The following is a 7,147-nucleotide window of genomic DNA, read 5'->3' on the forward strand; positions in this document are numbered from 1 at the left end:
TGAAGATATGGTGTATCCTAGTTCCAAGTCAACACCCAGGGTCAATCCTAAAGCCAAGTAATCCTATAGGGATTCTTCTTGAATTCTCTTATAATGATCTTACCTACTAAATGCTAGAGGTTGAGATCAATATGTGGAATTTCAAATTGAGGAGAAAGAAGAGTTTTGAATTTCTAATGGGTGGGGTACCTCTTCTAATTTTCTAAGACTAGTCAATAGGAAAGTCCTATGGCTAGACCTAGGCTACTAAAGAAGTTTTCTAGACCTCAACCAAAAGTGAGATCAACACCACCCACTGCAGCCCATATTATGAAGCCATGGTCATTCTCAGAAGACCAAATGGCTGATAAAATAGTCTCTTATGAACATCAATCACATACCACACGATGAGCCAATCAACACAACAAAAAAAAGGCCACCACCACCAACCCACAAACTTTTTTAGCACACGCCACTATGAGCCTCTGTGGTTGATGTAGTATAAGGACTTGTTAAAAATGTGACTATCGATAAGAAGAGGATATCTCTTAGACCCAAAAATACTGCGCATATCACAAGGATCACATACATGACACAGAGGAATGTCAATACTTCTTCAATTTGATTGAGGAGCTGATCAAAGATGGGAAGCTTACAGAGTTTGTGTGTCTGAGGTAGTGACTGAGTGTACGAAAAGGCAATGGTCGACTGAAACCTCAATGTGTCTGCTCAGGTTCAACCAATCAACATCGCTAGTGTCATACCCACCATATTTGGAGGAAATGATGAAGTTGTCTAGTGGTTCAACTTAAAAAGTCTCCTCTCTCCTCTCAAAAATAATTTCAGCAACCCTGACCCCATGACACACCTCACACACTCGTCGACTTTCTAACTGATGAAGACTTTGCAAAGGTAAGTCCATACAATGACCTCATAGTTGTTACTGCTCTTATAGTTGACTCTGATAGAAAGTATATTAATTGACACTGGGAGCTTCATAAATATCATCATCAACTTAATCTTTGATAATATGAGATTGGAATTCAACCCCATTTCATGTATTGTTGGGCCACTCTACAGTTTTTTAGGTGAAATGAAGTAAATACATTTTGCTCTCACCTACCATTCACTTTCGGGAAAGGATAAAAATAGATTTGGACAGCGACATATTTTATTATTGCTGACTTACCAACAACCTACAACACCATCTTCAGCCAGCCTCTGCTTAATGCCTTCCAAGCACCTATATTGACTTATCATATAACATTAAAGTTTCTAATTGATGTTGAAGTGATCATTTTGTGAGGAGATCTGGAGCAATCACGTGTGTGCTACTTTTGTGCAATTGGTACCATACATTTGAATGACCTCAAACTTAACACACAAAGAGGGAATAACTTTAATGCCAATTAGTCCATCAAGAGCACCCCCCCCTGGCAAAAGAGACACATAAATCTTTTACTATGGTTGGTTTTCAATGCAGGCTGAAGAGATGAGTTGGTCGGCCTACTTCGGGAACATTGAGACATATTCACTTGGTCGACCATAGAAATATCAAGAGTGTTTATTAATATAACCTAACACTGAATAAATCTACATATAATAGCTCAATTGATAAAAATAAAAAATGAGGTCAACCATGATCACATTAACGACTGCAATACACAAAGAAGTATAAAAGCTTTAGGAAAACAGCTACATATGTGAAATGTGATACCCTGACTGGATTGTCAATGTAGTCAAGGTCCAAAAATAAAAATGAAAAGTGGTGAATGTGAGTCAATTTCACTGGTCTAAATTATGCTTGCCCAAAGGATGGATACCAAATGTTTAGGATTGATGCGCTTATGGATTCGGGCGCAGACACTCAGAAGGGAGTTTTGTGGATGTCTTTTCAAGATAACACTAGATAAAGATGCATATGGCTAACATGAATAAAATGGAATTCATTATGAGAGAATGTGTTTTATATTATAATGTAAGGCCTTTAGGGCTTAAAAATACATAGGTGGTATGCCAACACCTTATGGATTTATTTTTTACTAAATAGGAAGGAAGAAACATTGAAGTGTATATAAATAATGTGTTATCAAAAGTAAAACACCCAAACAACACTTAAAATACTTACAATAAACCTTTTAAACCTTAAAAAAACATAACATGAATTCCAATCCTCTCAAATGCACGTTCAATAGAAAGATAAAATAATTTCTTGTATATCTCTTGATGCTCATGAGGTTAAAAGCTAATCTTGAAAAAGTTTAAGCTTTCATAAAAATGCAGTCCCCTCACAATGTCAAGGTAAAACAACAGTTAATCGACCAAATTGCTATACTCAGCTGACTCATTTCTAAATCAAGAAGCAAATGTGCCACCTTTTTCAAATCCCTTAGAAGAGTGTTAATAAATCTTTCAGAAGTTAAAAATTCTCTAATGTATCAAAATCTCCTTTAATGTCCAATACAAAATGAAGAATTATCGCTCTATCTAGGAGTCAGACCCAAAGTGATTAGTTACATCCTAATCCATGAAAAGCTACGGAAGTAAGACCTAGTTTAATGTGTTTGCTAGGTCCACTGAGGGGTAGAACTCAGGTACCCAATCATGAAAAAACTAAATTTTACACTTATTATTTCCACATGTAGGCTTTAAATTTGAAATGATAAATTAACTAGAAAATTAGCAGAAATCAAACGAAATTACTGTCACTAAATCCGAATCTTAAAGATACTATCAAAGCTAAATTATTTACTACTAGCAGAATTTAAAAGTAGGTTTTAAAATTAATAGTTACTAAACTATATTTATGTGATGAAGTTTTCTAATATGAAAAATCATCTTTCTTACTACAATGAATTTTTGGTGAATGAGATGAGATAAATGGTTTACATATGTATTATGCCAAATAGGAGCAATTTTAATTTTCTATCATGATTCAGTGTTATAGAAAATCATTGACTAATCTTAGGTTTAGTTCGTAAATATGTGACTAGACTAGGAGAATATTGGCTCCCACTCCAGAGCTCCCACTTCCCTTCCTCTGAAGGCTAACTCTAGCTTTAGTTTTTAAACACTAAGATCGAATTGTGGATTTTTAGTATGTCACCCTAGAAATCTCCAATTCTACACCCAACAAAGTATATTTCCCTATTTATTTACACTTATTTCCATGAACGACATACTTCTTCATGGACTTAAATGTGATTCTCACTCTGTTGTAGAACTCATACTTCATTTCCCGGATCATATGTTTCACAACATATTTTAACAATTCAATTGACCAGATTGAAAATTAAATTAAAAACAGAGTTGAAAAACCATCACAATTTATTTTAAATTATAACATTGACACATATAACTTATATCTTCATTTCACCATATCTCAGATTAGGGGAAAGGAAAGTACTCAGATTTCATAAGAAATGTATAACAAAACACAAATTTCATATATAAAAGAAAGTTCATACAACAATAATAAACAAACAACACTTACATGAAACTCTTTCTCAAAGTAAATCCTTTGTAGTCTCTCTTAGGAAATGTAGGAAGAAGAAATCTCTCACTTCTCTTCCTCTCCAACACTTCTTAGAGAAGAATTCAGACTTAAACTCACCACAAAAACTCAAAATTATAAAAACAATAACTAACTAATGGTGTGGAATGACATGGAATGCAGGTCTGTGAAAACTGAATTGAGTGAAAGAAGTTAAAATAGTGTGAGGGGGAGGGTTTCTATCAAATTTTGGCCCTAAATAGATCCTAGGTCGGTTCTCCAATAGATGAATCCAAAAACTCTTCAAAAAACATCCAAATTCATCAAATCTTCTAGAAACAGGGCTTCCACCAACATAAGCGTCGTCGGCGCCCATTCTGGCGCCGTCGGCACCAGTGTATCTCTCAAATGGCCTCCGCTAAATAATTCCCAAGTCTCTGTCAAATGGTGTCGTCGGCACCCAGTCTGGCGCCGTCAAAACCTAGTATGGCGTCGTTGGTGCTGACTCTTGTTCTGCATCCTTTCTATAGGTCTGCGCCATCCGACGTCCTTATCCGACGTCTATAGGTCTGCGCCATCCGACGTCCTTATGGCGCCGTCGGCGCTGAGTAATTCTTCCAAATCTCCATTTTTGCTCCAAATTCCATTCATTTTGCTTCCTTTTTTGCTTCAAGTCCCAAAAATCAACAACCTGCAATAAAATATGAAAAATATCTTCCTTTAAAGTGCAATATCACCAAAAATTGGTATACAATATAGGTCTAAAAATACATATATTTTTGGTGCATCAAAATCCCCCAAACTAAAATGTTACTTGTCCTCAAGTAACTCTTTTACTACATAAAAATATGACTTATGGTAAAGATTTTAACTTTTAGATTTACATATCTTAGTTCATTAAATATAATAACATCACTTAAGAAAAATTCTAAATAACTCTAGCTAACACTAAAGGTAAAAGATTATTTAGCAGTCAAGTCTAAGATTTTTAATTCTCTATTCTTTCAGGAAAAATTACAAATTATTCATATTAAAGCCACTTAGAATATTCATATGAAAAAGAACTTCATGAAAATTTACGAGTAAATACGTTAATACTTAAATATAAGTTTAGAAAATGTAGTCAAGCCTTCTTCTTTAAGTTGATTCAAGTGAAGCCAATTTTTAATTAGGCATCTCCTCAAGCTTCTCCTCACATCTTTCTTCTTCTTTTTTTTTTTAGGATCATTTTCAATCCTTTTCTTTTCTTTTCTTTTCTTTTCTTTTTTCTTTTCTCTTTTTTTTATGTGAGGATTACTATACCTGGATAGCATTTAATGATTTTGAATTTCACTATTCTCTTCTTAAAGTTAAAAACTTTTCACATTTCTTTACTATATAAATTTATATTAGCTTTAAAGATCTTTCATAAATTTTTAATCTTTTCTTCTTACATAAATCTCTAAGATTTTTAATACTTCAAAAATATAAATTCTTTTGCTTAAAATAGAAAAACATAGTCTTATTCTATCATATCAAATATTTCTTACATGAATCTCTAAGATTTTTAATGCTTTAAAAATACAAATTTCTTTTCTTAAAATAGAAAAAAATATAGTCTTATTTTATCATACCAAATATTTTAATCTCTAAATATAACCTTTATTATTTAAAAATTTTATTTAAGTTTACTATATATTTAGAAACATAGATATAGTTATCTAAAATTACCCTCTAATATCAAAGGTCATGTTACATTATTTTTTTCTTAAATATTTTGAAGATATAACTAATTGAGGACAAATAAAATTAAGTTTTTTTCTTAAAAAAGGAATTTTTCTTCCACCCAAACTTAAATTTTTAAAAGATTTTAAATGAAGAACTGAAAAATTAAGGGTTAAAGAAAACATTTAATATATAAAGAAAAGACACACTTGTTGAAGGTTCTTATTTGAAACTTAATTCTGAAATATTGCATGTGTTAATATGAAAAGTTACAAGACTTAAAACATTAAATAGCACATAATTCATATAAAAATTTGCTGAGAAAGAGTTAACTACAAATACATCCAATAAAGTACTAAAAACTAATAACAGTATTAAAAACAGTCTCACAAATCCATAGTTCACAATACAACATACAACAAAATAAAGTACCACAGTCCACAAACAAACAATCTCAACAATATTGTACAATTAAACATAAACTAAACAAAAATCTAACTAAAGCATCACCAATCATCGTTTTCTTCTTCTTCTACATTCAAATTCTGCTGTTGATATGGAGTAAAAATAAGGTGAGTAGGAAACTGAACTGAGTGATCACCCTTCATGAATCTGTCCATCGCATCATCATAAGTAGCATCATATTAGAACTTTTATCTTATCAAATCATCAATGTGAGCATTTCTGCCCTCCATATTTTCCATTCTATGATCCATTCTCAAAATATTTCCCCGTTGGATCATCATTTGCTCCATAAGTTCTTGGATAGTAGGGGTACTAAAAATACCTGAAGTAGAAGGAATATCCCTAGTCCTACTTCCAGATCTCCATCCAACATGAGATTCATAAGTCTTTATATTGGCAAGCCCAATAGGTTTTAGTGGTTCAATCCTCTCCTCTTCTGGTCTATAATCAACTCTTGCCTGTTCACATAGTGTGAAGATCAAGGTTGGGTGTGTTAAACCTCCAGAAGTCTCTCCACTCTCTAAAAGCAATAGATATAGTGTTCCTATAAATAATAGAGCCTACATCTATCTTTTTCATTTGTTGCATACAGAAGTTTAAATTGTTCCCATGCTTTATAAATAGATTCTCCTTCAAACTGATTAAAAGATGTAATATCATTTCAATTTCAAAGCTTTGCAGTTTTTTATGGTGAAAAATATTTGCAAGGAATTTTTTTGCTAAATTACCCTAAGTTCTGATAGATCCAGGTGCTAACAAATTCAACCACATCTTAGCTTTATCCATCAGTGAGAAAGGAAATAACCTAAATCTTATGACATCATCTGATAGACCATTGTATTTAAATGTTGCGCACAATTCTAGAAAATTGGTAAGATGTAAATTTGGATCTTCAGTTCGTCATCCCCCAAACTGATTATTTGATACCATTTTAGTAATAGCAGGTTTAAGCTAAAACGAATTAACCACTACAGTAGGTTTTTTAATATTATAATGATGTTCATCTACAATAAGGTTGGCATAGTCTCTTAAAGGTTTAAACTCTTGATGAATTTTAGCATTTTGATCATTTTGGTTTGCCATTTCTGTAATTTGTTTAGATTTTTTAAAATTCTTAATTTTTTTACTTTTTTTGAAACAGTTCTTTCTAATTCATAATCGTATGGCACTAATCTTTTTAATCCTGAACTACACATACACTAACATAAAAATAAAATACTATAAAACACACATAAAATAAAATACTATAAGAAGATATTCCTGAAATAACTTTTTTTTTAAAGTTTAAATAAGACTTTCTAAAAATAGAAATTTTGCTTTCAATAAATTTTTGAAATCTTTCCCGGCAACGGCGCCAAAAACTTGATCTCGAGGGAACTGCTTATATTAGTTGCTTATGTGCAGAGTATAACAACCTCTTTGATGATATTTTTCACTTATGTTTCCTTACTTTGCAACAGAACCAAAAACTTGATCCTAGAGAAAATAAGAGTTTTAAGTTTTTAA

The sequence above is a fragment of the Phalaenopsis equestris genome, unplaced genomic scaffold (genome assembly GCF_001263595.1).
Source record: "Phalaenopsis equestris unplaced genomic scaffold, ASM126359v1 Scaffold000094, whole genome shotgun sequence".
Lineage (NCBI taxonomy): Eukaryota > Viridiplantae > Streptophyta > Magnoliopsida > Asparagales > Orchidaceae > Phalaenopsis > Phalaenopsis equestris.